General features: G+C 44.4%; 1 protein-coding gene across 1 annotated transcript in view; it reads right to left on the minus strand.

Moving 5' to 3' along the window:
* mad1l1 (mitotic arrest deficient 1 like 1) overlaps window positions 1-16,241 on the minus strand; it is a 187,212-nt gene that overhangs the window by 150,331 nt on the left and 20,640 nt on the right.

The raw sequence follows: 16,241 nt of genomic DNA on the forward strand, positions 1-16,241 counted from the left end.
TCGTAGTTCTTTCACGATTCATCATGGTTGAATAGCATACAAAAATAACTACTGCTGCCGCAGGTACCATGCGTCATGCAGACACGTCAATATGATTGGTTGATAGACGGTGATAGACAGACGGTCCCCATCCAATCACCTGCCAAGTAGCTTGAAAAAAGGGATCGCCGTCTTGCATCGATTCTGCTACCGGGGTCCCAGATGGAAGTAGCGTGTGAAACAAATGTGACGCAAGTTTGTTCCATCTGGCGGAGGTCCGGTTAGCTTAGGCCTGCTACAATTATTAAATAATCGCCTGGCCTGGGCCGTAGCGTGACGGTCCAGGCACCCTAGGCTGCAATGCCAGCCTGACAGCGTGTCGCGGGTTCGACTCCCGTTCCCGACGACCTTTGCTGCATGTCACCCCCATCTCTATCCCCATTTCCTGTCAGCCTACTTTCCCTGTCCCTCTCTAAATAAAGGTATAAAAAGCCCAAAAAAAAATCTTAAAAAAAAAATAAATAAAAAATCGCCTAATCACAATTATTTGAGATAATCACAATATGTTTTCGCATAATCGTCATATTTCCATGTTAACTCATTCAGTGCCATTGACGTGTCACACATCCATTTTTTTCCCAAAGCCCAGAGTGCCAATGACCTATGAGCCACCATTTTACTCTCAAGCACACACAGGAGGACCAGGAGATCACGTGATCGGCAAGATTTCCTCCGCCATTCACTTCCTTGTTATTCCATTTGGAAAAATGAACCACTGCTCTAAAACGCCTTTCTAAACCATAATAAAAACAAACCAATTCTCTTGTGTGAGGACCAGGAAAATTGTCCCCACAATTATTTCTCAAAATGCCAACTATGCTTTTGGGGGGCGTTCAGCACTCACAAGAAGCAGTAATAAAAACAGTAAACACACATACAGCCATTTAAAAAATAATAAAATCAATACCGCTTTGAGAGACGGAGCCGAGAGAAAGCAAGGAGAAGAGAACAGTGTATTTGTGTCTGTTTAGGCGGTCACGGGGGGGAGAGACTCCAGGAGAGAAGCGAGGGCACGCGGTGAGAGGAGCGTGGTGGGATAAACACAGCTCATAGCTCTGACAAACACACCTCCCTCCGCAGGGGGCGGGGAGACGGACGGACGGACGGACGGACCACCACGTTTGGCATGTCCACACACACACTGCAGTCGATTCAGAACATTGCAGTCAATTTTGTCCTTAGTACTAACCCATGAAGACCGAGAACGCATCTGAGTCATTTTTTGATTTATTTGGCTATTCAAAAATATATATTTTTATATATTATACATTTTTATATATTGTATAATATACAAGCTTGTAGATCTGCTATTTTTTTTTATCGTGGAAAATGTGTGCAAATCTTTGATTATATACTTTTTAAAGTGAACATTTGTAACTCAAATCTTTGCTTCTGGAACAAAATATTTTACAAATGTTAGCTTTAAAAATATATATATATATTCAAAGATTTGCACACATTTTCATGATTTTAAAAATAAATAGCAGATCTACAAGCTCATAGCGCGGCACTCGGTGCCGCGCTATGAGCTTGTATATCTGCTATTTTTGAATAGCCCAAAGAAATCTTAAAATGACACAGATGCGTTCCCGGTCTTAAAGGGCTAATACCAAGAGTCAAGAGAGTGGAGCGTATCACTCCGGTTCTTAAACCCTTACACATGGGCTCCCTGTGTGTGCCAAAGAATTGATTTCAAAATACTACTATACTGGTCTACAAAGCTTTGAATGGTTTAGGGGCCAAAATACATTACTGATCGTGTGCGACACCATGAACCATGGTTTGCTTTCTGTCTGCTTTCTGTCCCTTAAACCAAAAATAAACGTGGGGAACCAGCGTTTAGTTTCTAGCCACCACATATCTGGAACAAGCTCCCAGAAAGCTGCCACTCTTTATTTCTTTTAAAAACACAACTACAGACCTTTCTGTTTGCTGCTGCCTTTGATCGAGTTACTTTTCTTTTTTTTCCTTTCTCTTCTAACTGTATCTGTTATGATTAATTCTTTAGTTTTATGCATCCTGATGTCATTGTATAATTGTGTTTCCTTTGCTTGACGTTCTGGGTAAAGCAATTTGGAGAGTCCTAGACGAATTGTTCCCCAAGGGGTCCCCAAATTATTTTGGGGGGGTCCCCAGATGATTAGCTTAATGTGCAACATTGTTTTCTCACTCAACAGTAAACAAACCAACATACAGTAGAAGTGTATACAGAGTACCGGCACATTTCTAAGGTTGGAATTTAATTACTTTTAAACCAAATTGGCCAAATTGTCAAATATTACCAAGACAGGGTCAACCATTGTGAAAATTCTCGCAGTGCGAGGCGTTGTGAGCTTGTAGTTTGGCTATTTTCACAATATTTATCTGCGGAACCGAGTCAAACTAAATGTAATGCCTACAATTCCAAGTGCTTGTCAGGGTGGGGGGGTCCCGGCTCAAATATGATAAAAAGAAAAAAAAAAGTCTAGTCAAAATATGTTTTGATAGATCTGATATTTGACTATTCAATGTTGTATTTATTTTTTACGGCACATAGGTTGTATAGTTGTCGATACCAACGTCACAATTATTACATAATCGCCCAGCTGCAATTATTTGAGATAATCACAATTATTTTGTCATTTTTTCCATGCTGGAAAAAAAAAATCAAACATTTTCACTTTGTAATGCATTGTATGCTTGTTGATCAGCTATGTAATCTATTTTCACTTTTTTTTTTAAGTATAAAATTACAACAAAAAAAAAGGTCATTTCTTAGTTATTTGTCATATGTGCCCTGAGCAATCTTTTAGTATGAAGCCTATAAGGTTAACAGAAATGTAATTTGTATTCATATGTTCCAATGTTCAATGCCAAAAACACAATTAAATCATTAATCGCAATTATTTGCGTGACATTTAATCATCAACGTGGTAATGGTGACGACCCTAGTCATCGGAACAGTAAAATACTGTCTGATCAGTATGCCTCATACAGCCAGACACATGCCAACGGGGAAGCCCGGGCTCACAAGAGAAGGGACGTTCAAGTCGATACGGGCATGAACAGACATTGAGTGGCGAGCTGGGATGTCAATGTGACGCCTGAACGGCTCAGTTCCAATCAGTAGCGGTGACCACCGCGGTCCAAAGAGGGAAAAAAAGACAGCAACTCCAATTTGTTTCCGAGGAGAAACGGTCATTATCTCTCCAACCTTTTTGATTTCCAGTAACGTATTGATGGCTTTACGGCTTAACACGTTAACTCGTTCACCGCCAAGGATGATGTTGACGACTTTTTTTCCAAAAAGGCCCAGACAGTACATAAGTATTGGTATCAAAATGTACTTAAAGTACCAAAAGTAGATCCCGTTTCACAAGTTTTCAAATATATAAAAATCTTTTGAAAATAGGAAATACTGTACTCCAGTAAAGTAAAAAATACCTCAAAACTGTACTTAAGTACAGAACTTGAGTAAATGTACTTAGTTGCTTTACACCACTGCCCTAAACCATTCAAAGCTTCATATCAGAATCAACTTTACTGTCACATCACAGGTTTACATGTGTAAAACAGTGAATGAAATGCGTTTTTTCTGCAAGCTCCATCGTTTTTGTCATTTCCATAAGAGAAAAGGGAAGAAGAAGACCAATAGTAGTATTTTAAAATCAATTATTTTGACACACAGGGAGCAAGTGTAAGGATTTAACAACTGGAGAGATATGCTCCACTTTCTTGGCTATAGGGCAGAGGTGGAATGGAGCGTTTTTAACGGCCAAAACACGTGTGAGACAGTAGGTGATTGGTATTATTAGTGGGCCCTGGCAGTCAGCACCCCACCGTCAATGGAAGAATGCAGTGAAAGAGGCGAGTAAAAAGGAAGATGAACATGACTCACTGGCACCATGTGGAGTCCAACTATGAGGCCAGGAAGATAGTATAGTATCGTATATCTTCTTACAATAAATGCAGGGAATCTCTGTACGTATGTAAGTGTGTACGTAGCCTGGAAACCAGACGAATCTGTCAGCAAAACAATACATTTGCACTCGGCAGATTTGGTCTGGCCCCGCTCGGTTACGATTGGATTTCCCTTCCGTCGAAGTTGTGGGGCACCAATCAGGGCCCAGTATGCAAATGTGGGCCGGGTTTATCACCATTTTTTTTATTTGCCCCTTGGAAATGCAGGTTCCACACAGAGATTCCAGACTAATATAATATCGCAGTGATATTAGTCTGGCCATGCCAGGCTAGTAAGTACGTACGTCTGTAATAGGCTCTATGCACAGCAGCCATATTATCACTTCCTTCACAGGTGTTACCAATGATGCTAATGAAGGCTCTGTTCCATTTAGTGTAGCACAGTGGTTTCCACGACCCTCATAACTCTGAGAGTGTACAAATGGAACCAAATGGACCCTTACGGGTCCATTTGGTTCCATTTGTACACTCTCAGAGTTACACACCTGTAAGGGGCCATTTGGAAGCCCATGAGGGTCCCTGGACCCCAACTGTAGACCCACTGGTGTAGCAGAGTGTTTCCAGTGAGCCAACATGCACAACATCAGCACCCTGACTCTGTTTGACCAGAATGGAACAGAGCCTTCATTAGTATCATTGGTAACACCTGTGAATGTCTTCACAATATGGCTGCTGTGAATAGAGCCTATCCACGTATCACGAGAACCGTTCGACGGACCGACTTCAAATTCGCCACACGCGTCGCAGGCGACCCGAGGGAGTGCAGTGCCCGGTGTCGAGTCGGTCAGAAAAGGCTCTGGCCGTGGCCCGAATGAGCCAATTGATTGCCATGGCAACCCCAGCCTAAGCTTGATTTGGCAAATTCAACCACTTCTGCCGTTTGGTTACTTAGTCAGTCCACTTTTCACAGTCAGTTTGCACTCTTCAGACATTCTCCACACATTCTCCACAGACATTTAACACTGCACAAGGACTTTCCAGAACCAGGGATCTCCATATATGGGCACAAAAGTGCCTGTCTAGTAGTATAAATAAGTCCTATTCAAAAATGTTCAAAATTAGCCGATCTTTCACACGAGTTCACAACGAGTTGTAGATCAGCTATTTTTTTAATTTATTCGAAAATTGTATTAACTATAATGGCATGACCAAAATAGTTCATACAAATATAGAATAGGAAAACAAGTTTAAGGAATAGACTTTCAAATTGATTGGAAAGTTGGAAAGCTACTTTTTGACATCAGTCAAGAATCAGTGGTCTAGGGCAGTGGCTCTTAAAAGTGTTTGAATTTTGAATTTCTTTAACACAAATCTTCTCTTCTGAGGGTCCCTGGCACAAAACCTTTTCAGAAGGGGGTCCATGGTCAAATACATGTCAATTTGGGGGTCCTTCGCATGAAAAAAGTTTGAGAACCAGTGGTCTAGGACTCTCCAAAATGGGGATCGGACCCAAAAATGTGGCATCAGTCGGGTTCTACCAGGAAGGTATATATTATACGCTATGATGGATTTGTAGCCACAGATTTTCCTTACAAAGTTGGGGGATTTGCACTCAGGACTGACTCACCACTGTCAGCTTCAGTAACGTAGCCAGGGACCCTTGTTAATGGAAATCTATCTCCAGGCTTCCCACACATTCAACAATTGATTTTCAAAACTTTTCCATAGCATTTTGCCCCCATGTCCAGACTCCAGACCTATAGCAATCACACGGTGCAACCGTGCAATAATGAGGCTCTTACTCCACGTGCTATCAACGCCCCCCCGAGACAAACTCGAGCCAACAGATCAACAAGCTAACGACGTATCACGGCGCAACGTGTTGTTAGCACGTGACGTCCTGTATACTGTACATTAGGATTGCATACTAACCAGTGGTGGAAAGTAACTAAGTACATTTACTTAAGTACTGTACTTAAGTACAATTTTGAGGTATTTGTACTTTACTTGAGTATTTCTAATTTCCAATACTTTTACTTCTACTCCACTGCATCTCAGAGGCAAATATTGTACTTGCTGCACTACATTTACTTGAAAACTTGAGTTACTAGTTACTTTTCAGATATAAACTATGATATAATGAAACATACATTAACCACTTTAGCGCTATTTTATACCTAGGCTATTTGAAAATTGCCGATCTACAAGCTCACAACGCGTCGCATCGCGACGCGTTGTGAGCTTGTAGATCTGCTATTTTCAAATATTTAGTACTTTTACTTTTGGTACTTTAAGTACATTGTGATGCCAATACTTTTGTACTTTTACTCAAGTAAATTTTGAATTCCGGACATTTACTTGTAACGGAGTATTTTTACAATGCAGTATTGATACTTTTACTTAAGTAAGAAATGTGAGTACTTTTTCCACCACTGATACTAACACCATGTTACATATTTCACATAATGTTAGACACAAACAATGTATAGTCAAACATTTTCCAAAACATTTGGTTCATTCCAAACCTTTCCCAGGCCTTTTTATAATAGCTTTTTCAAATATTGCCAGGAATTTCATGACCGTGGGAACCCTGTATATCATGAACGACTGAGGGTTTGAAGTTAAGTGATGGCAGACAGCTATACGACAGCACACACATCTGTAGACTCCGGTGGAAGAAGGGACTGAGAGCCTCTCTCACTGCTGAGAGAGTCTGTGGAGGAGGTATAGTGACTCATTGTGATGGCAGAATATCCTGGAAACCTTGTATGTCCACAACCGTTGCTTTTTTATCATCATTTTAACCCATTAAGACCAGGCACACATTTTGTGTAACTACTTAAACCATTATTTTATACTTAGGCTATTTAAAAATAGCAGATATACAAGCTCATAGTGCGGCACGAGTGCCGCGCTACGAGCTTGTAGATCTGCGATTTTCTTTTTGAAAAATCATACAAAAAAACGTTTAAAAAAGAAAAAAGTATGTTATATATATCAGTGGTTCTCAAACGTTTTTGTGTCAAGGACCCCCCAAAATGATATGTATATAGCCACGGTCCCCCATCTCAAAATATTTTGTTCCAGGGACCCCCAGAAGCAAAGATTTGATCTTAAAATGACACAGATGCGTTCCCGGTCTTAATGGGTTTAAAAAACATTTTAAAATAGTGAAAATAGCCGATCTACAAGCTCACAACGGGTCGCAGTTGTGAGCTTGTGGACCTGCTATTTTCACTACTTTGGTGCGACAGTCTTGTATGAAGAAGCAGGGCGTTCATCGACAGAAAAAAACATAAAAAGTAGACATTTCGAGATACAAGGTCTCTGCCCGACAACAATGACACACCGCGCATCCTTCTGGAGGTAACCTTACGTGGGCCTACAGGAATTGGAACAGCTGTGACTGATAACCCTAATAGCTCTCACCCACCTCTTTTTTTCCACTTTCTTCTAACAAATAAAACATGGTTTCATTCTATACAGGCTATTGACAGAAGCACAGAGTATTACATGTGTAGAGACAATGGTATAGCCCATAATAATACATGCATTTATTACACGGCTCCATTGAATGCTTGATTCCTATTGGTCAATCACTGCAATCCGTCGGTCTGTTATTTTTGAATAATGACTGCTGAACAGTGGTGTAAAGTAATTAAGTACATTTACTCAAGTACAAGTTTGAGGTGCTTTTACTTTTCTGGAGTATTTCCAGTTGTCTATACTTTTACTTCTACTCCACTACATCTCAGAGGCAAATATTGTACGTTTACTTCCCTACAATTATTTGAAAACTTGAGTTACCACTAGTTTGTGAAGCTTGCAGATTAGCTATTTTAAAACATTTGAGTATGTTTACTTGTGGTGCTTTAAGTACATTTTGATACCAATACTTTTGCACTTTTACTCAAGTAAATTTTGAAAACAATCGGGACTTTCACTTGTAACAGAGTGCTTCTACATTGCAGTATTGATACTTTTACTTAAGTAAAACATTTGAGTACTTTTTTTCCACCAATGCCGCTGACGTCGATATCAGACTGCCGTCTAATCAAAGGCTCTCAGAGTACAGGGCTCATATCAATCTGTGTTGGCTGAGTATCGCCCTATCCATGTATTAACTCTGAGTGTGTACTTAATGTTACACGTCGATAACCAAACCTGTACCAAATGGAACTGAATGGACCCTTACGGATCCTATTGGTTCCATTTGTACACTCTCAGAGGGCGTCACAGACCAGTAAGGGTCCATTTGGTTTCGTAGCCATCAAATCATTTAGCTGGGGACCACCTGAAACTACCCTTAACCCATTCAATCCGGGAACGCATCTGTCACATTAGATTTCTTTTGGCTATTCAAAAATAGCAGATCTACAAGCTCATAGCGCGGCACCTTTGAACATAGATATATTTTTAAAGCGAACATTTTTAACTCAAATCTGTGCTTCTGGGGGGTCCCTGGAACAAGATATTTTGAGATGGGGGTCCGTGGCCAAATACATATCATTTTGGGGGTCCTTGACATGAAAGTTTGAGAACCACTGACATAGTAATATAGGGGGGGGGGGGTCAAAAAACTGTTAGGATTGAGAAGACATTTTGTTGAATCGGCTCTTAACTCTCTCAGTGCCAATGAAATAAAAGAATGTTCATACTGTGCCAGCATTTTTTTGTTTTTCAAAGTAAAAAAAAAGTGCTTAGGAAGCGAGATACAGCCTTTTTCAGTTATAAGTTAAACAAGGAGTGGATGGAGCTGCACATCTTCAGATAATGATATATTGGGTTCTGAACTTAAAAAAAAAAAAAAAAATGTTTTAAAAGCTCGGGATTTTTTGTTCTGGCACTGAGAGAGTTAATGGGTAAAAAGACCCCTGGGAGTCCCTGGACCCCACGTTGAGTGCAGTGGTTCTCACACTTTTTTAATTTACTGTATGTCAAGGACATGAAGAGAAGAAAAGATTTATGTAAAACAATCTAAATTATTCAAACTTTTTCAAAAGATATATATATTTTTTTTAAAGTAGACGTATACAAGCTCACAGCGTGGCACAATGTGGCGTGCTGTGAGCTTGTACATCTGCTATTTTCGAATAGCCAACGTAAAAATGGATAAAGTGGTTAACATGGTTCTGATGCTGTATTAACACATTTTGCTGGAGCCCCCATGGAACCCCGCCCCCAAAGACCCTTGGGGGTCCCCGGACCTCACTTTGAGAACCACTGGTCTATGGGATGGGGAAACTAAATGGTCCAACACTGTAAACATCATCATACTATAAGATGGTGGTTGATATAAGAGGTAAACAAAAAAATCAGAGGTTTATATAAGAGGTAAACAAAAAAAATCAGAGGTTTAGGAGAGAGACAAAATATAAGGGAACATAAACAACCAATTAGTGCTGAAAAGACGACACACACACACACACACACACACACACACACACACACACACACACACACACACACACACACACACACACACACACACACACACACACACACACACACACACACACACACACACACACACACACACACACACACACCTCTAAAGTACTACTTTCCAGCATGTGAACTGGGTAGTATTAGCCCAATTAGCTCTGGCTTTGAGTACAAAATAAATGTAATTAAAAAAAAACTTTCCTCCACCTAGATAAAACTTTGGACAGACAAATCACATTGATTTTCCCTTCAGTTTAGTGAGACACTCAACAGAAGAATCAAAGCCCAGACATCCCCAGATATACAGTTTCATTTCTGGGTGCACTAAGATATCTGTCTGTTCTGGGATGTAGGGAGTAGCAAACAAACTGTTTTTTAAGAGATATTTTCATTTAATTTCTGTCAAACCCCTTTTTTTCTCCTTTTTTCTTTTTTGTCAACCACAACGGCATGACGAGACATGCTGGGAATCCAAGTGCGTCTAATGGAAACTTCTCTTTGTGCCGGGTAACTTTCACACCTTATTTGCAGTGGTGCAAAGTAACCGAGTACATTTGCTCACATACTGTACTCAACCCGTTAAGAACTGTTTCGTGCCAAGGGCCTCCAAAAATGATATGTATTTGGCCGTGGACCCCCCCATCTGAATTTTGTTTGTGCCAGGGACCCCCAGAAGATAAGATTTGTGTCAAAATGATTCAACATTTTTCAAAAATAGTAGATGTACAAGCTCTCAGCACGGCACGAAATGACGCACTGTGAGCTTGTATATCTGCTATTTTTACATAGCCAACTTATAAATGGATAAAGTGGTTAAAATAATTGTCATGCTGTATCGACACATTTTTCTGGGGACCCCCTGGAACCCCCACCAAGGATCCCCGGGGGTCCCCGGACCCCACTTTGAGAACCACAGCGTTATACTTCAACCCCACTACATCTCTAGTCAAAATATCGACTCCACAACAATTTTTTTGACAGCTTACTTCCAATTATTTTTATTTATTATACTGTATACTTCGGCTAGTGGAATTACAAGCTCACTTTGGTACTGTAAGTATATTTTGATTGCCTATACCTAAGTTCTTCTTCTTCATGATACTTTTACTCAAGTAAAATATTGAAAACAGGCATGTTACTTGTAACAGAGCATTCTATGGCTACTTTTACTCGAGTAAACTTCCACTAGTGCCAACAACAACTACTTTCAAATGTTATTTGAAATTCTCCTCGGTCACAACAAATGACAGCAGGGAATGTCAGCCAAGCTGCTGTAAACAGAAGGATAGATGCTCCATCTGTCTTGACGCAGATATTGTCACATTATTTCTTCATCTGTCTGCCGTTTTCTTTTTTTTTTTGATCCCATCTGACAACCATGAATATCTTTCCTCACATCTCAATATTGTTCATTTTTAACCACTTTCTCGAGAATGTGCATGACTCTTTTAACCCATTGAGACCTGAAGCCGATTCTACATGTCTCCTAAATCTCCTAAACATTTTCTGAAAAACGTATGTTTCTGTATCAGTGGTGTTCCATCTTTATCATGTCAAGGACCCCCAAAATGGCAAAAATTTGGCCGCGGACCCCCATCAAAATATGTTGTTCCAGGGACCCCCCAGAAGCAAAGATTTGAGTTAAAAATGTTCGCTTTAAAACAATATATATTCAAAGATTTGCACACATTTTCACGATTTTTCAAAAATAGCAGATCTACAAGCTCGTAGCGCGGCACTCGGTGCCGCGCTACGAGCTTGTATATCTGCTATTTTTGAATAGCCCGAAGTGTAAAATAATGCTTTTTAGCTCAAATCTAAAAATGACACAGTTCCAGGTCTTAATGGGTTAACCACTTTCTCGAGAATGTGCATGACTCTTCTAAGCTGAAGTGAACGCTGAATATCGCTCGCTGTCGTGGTGGAATTTGAATTATCATCGCTGTCGTCGGGCAGAAACCTCTTATCTCTCTTATTATAACTTTGTGTTTTTTTTGTAAATGAATGTCTATTCATACAACAGCGTCACACCAAAGCATCAAAAGTAGAAGATCTGCAGTTTTCTGAAAACAATGATGTTGGTACAGTGATGTGTTCAAAACCTTTTTCATGTTAGGGACCCCCAAAATGATATGTATTGCGCCACTGACCCCCCATCTCAAAATATGTTGTTCCAGGGACCCCGAGAAGCAAAGATTTGCGTAAGAAATGTTCGCTTTGAAAAAAAAAATATATATATGCAAAGATTTGCACATATTTTCACGATTCTTCCAAAAATAGCAGATCTACAAGCTCACAGCGCGGCTGTGAGCTTGTATATCTGCTATTTTTGAATAGCCAAAGAAATCTTAAGTGACACGGATGCGTTCCAGGTCTTAATGGGTTAATTTACAAAAAAACTAAAAGTTAAAATATGGATTATAGGCGGTTTCTGCCCCGACAACAACAACAACATGTATCCATATTATGGAGATAGATGGTTTCTGCCTGACAGCGTCGATACGCAAAAGAAACTTGAGTTACCCGTGTTGTACAGTAAATGCCTCCTAAACAGCTGAAAATGCTGTATCGGGTATCGGTGAGTACGCGGGTCTATGCGTCCGGTATCACGTTAATTTATCACGTGATGATAGCTCGTGTACGCTGCAAAGTTCATCATGAGTGGTACAAGTGGAGAGAGTGTTATGTTTCTACTAGCAAAATGCCAGCAATTTGGCAATATTTCACACTGGAAAATCAGTAATAAATACAGCGACGTATACATCAGCGGTTCTCAAGGTTTTTTGGCTCAAGGCACCCCTGTAAATTACTGTTTTCATCCATGGCACCCCTTAATTACATTGCTACTTTATAGCACCTTACATTTAAATCAACGTGCGTAAAATATGTATATCTTTCCGCCTAAGATACGATATGTCACGAGGACAACTTGAGAAAATAGCAGATCTACAAGCTCACAATGCGTCGCATCGCGACGTATTGTGAGCTTGTAGATCGGCTATTTTCAAATGGCCTAAATATAGCCTAGGTTCTGAAGTGGTTAATATACGTTTTGTAAAAAACAATCAAAATCTACAAAGTAACTAGTAACTAAAGTATTCAAATAAATGTAGTGGAGTGAGACCAGAGAGACAGCGCACCAGCCTGGGCAGCGTCATAGAGGGGCGGTACCTGCCACTCACCATCATGAATCAGCCCCAACTCAGCGCAGCTGCGGCGACAGGTTAGGTGTGGCACCTGGCTACAAGTATGGCTACTCTGTCTCAGTCTGGCATTGGCTCTCCTGGTGACTGGACGGGTGCTACAGGCGGTAAGGCAATATTCTCCACTATTCCCGCACATTGTTAAATGCTTGTGAATCGTAGTATTAAAAAGGACACTCTTTGTTTACTCCTAGGCAACCTGTGGGAGTTAATCACATTACCCGACACAATGCATGGATAAATGACGATGACGCTGAGGCGCATGGAATCCAAACAGAGACATTGTGATGCATGAAAATACCCCGACGCGGGGCGAACTTTGAGTTTGATCTTTATTATTTGAAGTTATTTGAAAGTATTACCAAGGACCTGCGGGTCCCACATACAAAGAGGTGTGAATAAATACCCTTCATTGGGCTTGTACCCTGCATTTTGTGTTTGGCGTTGATCAGTTCCCCACATATGGTGGAGAATGCGGGCACACTGATCCACGCCAAAACCAAAAAAAAAAAATGGTACGTACCAGTGCCTTAACGGCCCTACTCAAAGGCCAAGCTGACTTACAGACAGCGGTACAAAGTTTAATTGCCAAAATTGCCCGAGAGGTGGCTAGCACACGCGCCCCTAGAGAAGTACTCACTAAGTTGACACCAGAAGATGATATTGAAGCGTACCTGGAGGTGTTTGAGCGCACCGCAGCCCGAGAGAAGTGGCCAGTGGCAGACTGGGCCTCACTTCTGGCCCCGTTTCTCACCGGCGAGGCCCAGCGTGTCTGTCGTGACCTGACCCTCGCCGACGCCCAAGTCTACCAGAAGCTGAAGGACGCCATTCTCGCCACCCAGGGCTACAGCCTCCCAGCTCGAGCGCAGCGCTACCACAGCTGGGCCTACAACTCGGCCTTTCCACCCCGACCGCAGGTGGCGGCTCTACGGCGCAGCGCCCACAGCTGGCTGACCACCGGGGGAGATCCACCTATCATCGACCGCTTAGTGATCGACCGATGCATTCGTTCGTTGCCGCCTGACGCCCGGAGATACGCCTCCCGAGTGAGTCCGAGTTCACTGGAGGCACTCGTGGCCCTCTTAGAAAACCACCAAGTGAGCGTGGACATGATGAGGACCACGCGCACCGAAGCAGCCAAGAGCCCTGGGGAGGAGAAGCCCAGCCGCGATCGTCGAAGGTCGACGCCACCGAACCCATCCGCCGCCCGGACCGAGGCCGCCGTTGCCGAAGGGCCCACCCGAGGCCCACACCAACGCCGCTGTTATGTCTGCGGGCAGGCGGACCATATTTCCTGGTCGTGCCCCGAGAGAGAGCGCGACGTATCCATGGGGACCGCAGCCAGCTCCGACAGCGCGCGGCCCTGCCTGCACACCGGCACCAGCCCGCACCGTCAGACGCGCCTGCCCGTGAAGATTGGACGGACCGACACGCACGCCCTGCTGGACTCCGGCAGCGCGGTGACTCTCGTACGAGCGGACCTGGCCGGGAAGCTCAGCGCCGTCACCGTGCCGGTAACCTGTGTCCACGGCGATGTGCGCCACTATCCAGTGACCCAGCTCCGCGTCCAGACGCCCCGGGGAGACGCCGTGGTGCCAGCCGGGGTCGTGCCCAACCTGCCCGTGCCGTTGCTGATCGGCGCGGATTGTGTCCTGTTCGCCCGGTACTGGGACCCCGGCCTGCTGCGCGGCACCGCCCGCCACCGCCGCCGACGCGTCCCGCGCCCGGCGCCTCCAGGCGCGCTCCACGCCTGCCCGGCGTTCCGCGCCACTACACCAGCTGGCCTGAGTGACAGCTCCCCGGCAGGAGATGGGGGAGACGAGAGAGACGCGAGAGACGCGAGAGACGAGAGACGAGAGAGACGAGAGAGACAAAGAAAAGGAGAGGAGAGGAAAAGACCAAAGACGGGAGGCGGAGGACATGCAGGCCACGTCAAGCCAGGGGGCCGCGGGCCCCGCTGATGTTGCGGACCCCTTCGCCGAATTCCCCGGCGCCGAAGCTCTCGAACCACCCCGGGCTGGGGGGTTCGCCACGGCGCAGTGGACCGACCCGAACCTGGACATGGCGCGCCGGAACGTGGCCGCCATCGACGGGAAGAAATGTGAGGGGGTGAGTGCATTGAATCACCCATACTTCCTTGTAAAGAGAGACTTGTTATATCGGGGTGTGTTGGACAAGGGGGGGGACCTAGTCGAGCAGTTACTTGTACCAAAAGAATATGTGTCACGGGTGTTATATTTAGGACACACGCACCAACTAGGAGCGCACTTGGGAAGCCAAAAGACATATGAGCGCATTTTGGCCCGCTTCTACTGGCCCGGGGTTAAACGGGCAGTAGAGGACTTTTGCAAAGGCTGCTCTGAATGTCAAAAGACCGCTCCGCGGCCCACGTTTCATAACCCACTTGTACCAATGCCGATAATTGAAGTGCCATTTTCACGCCTTGCCATGGACATTGTGGGCCCATTGCCAAAGTCCAGTCGCGGTCACCGCTATATTTTAGTGATACTGGATTATGCCACTCGATATCCCGAGGCCATTCCCCTGCGGGCGGCCTCGGCTAAAGCGGTGGCCCACGAACTACTGATGCTATTTAGCCGGGTGGGCATAGCTGAAGAGGTATTAACGGACCAAGGCACCTGTTTCATGTCCCGAGTGATGTCACAATTGTATAAATGGCTGAAAGTGAAGCGTATTCGCACCTCCGTCTACCACCCACAGACGGATGGTTTAGTCGAGAGGTTTAACCAGACTTTAAAAAAAATGTTGAAGAAACTAACTGATGTGGACGGGAAAGACTGGGACCAGTTGATTCCGTATGTGCTCTTCGCCATCAGGGAGGTACCGCAATCGTCAACGGGGTTCTCGCCATTTGAGCTTGTGTATGGCCGGAGGCCCCGTGGCTTGTTGGACATCGCCAAAGAGACCTGGGAGCGCCAGCCTTCTCCCCACCGCAGTGTGGTGGAACACGTGGAGCGTCTCCAGGCCCGGGCGAAGACCATCTGGCCCCTGGTACGAGAACATATGGAGAAAGCCCAGCGAGACCAGGCCCGGACCTATAATCGAGGCGCCACGCTCCGCGAGTTCCAGGTGGGAGAGAAGGTCCTGGTGTTGGTTCCCAGCTCGGAGTGCAAGTTCCTCGCAAAGTGGCAGGGACCATACGAGGTCGTGGAGAAGGTGGGCCCCGTGGACTATCGGGTGAGCCAGCCCGGCAGGCGGAAAGGCCAGCAGATCTACCATGTGAACATCTTGAAAAAGTGGATCTCAGCCCCGCGACTACCGCTGCCAGCGCTGATGACCGCCGTGCCCGCGCAGACGCTGCCCCCGGTGCCCATCGGAGAAGACCTCGTCCCAGCCCAGACCCAGGACATCAAGGACCTGCTGGGGCGGAACCGGGACATATTCTCCGACCTCCCCGGCCGAACCACGCTGATCCAGCACGACATCCGCACGGACCCGGGGAAGATAGTGCGCCAACGGCCCAATCGCATCCCAGAAGCCCGACGAATAGCCATCAAAGAAGAGGTGGCCAAGATGATTGAATTAGGAGTGATCGAGGAGTCATACAGTCCATGGTCCAGCCCGATCGTGATTGTGCCGAAGCCAGACGGGACGCTGCGCTTCTGCAACGACTTCAGAAAATTGAATGACGTC

This window comes from Gymnoscopelus microlampas (assembly GCF_963454915.1).
Source record: "Gymnoscopelus microlampas genome assembly, chromosome: 2".
In the NCBI taxonomy this organism is placed as follows: Eukaryota; Metazoa; Chordata; class Actinopteri; order Myctophiformes; family Myctophidae; genus Gymnoscopelus; species Gymnoscopelus microlampas.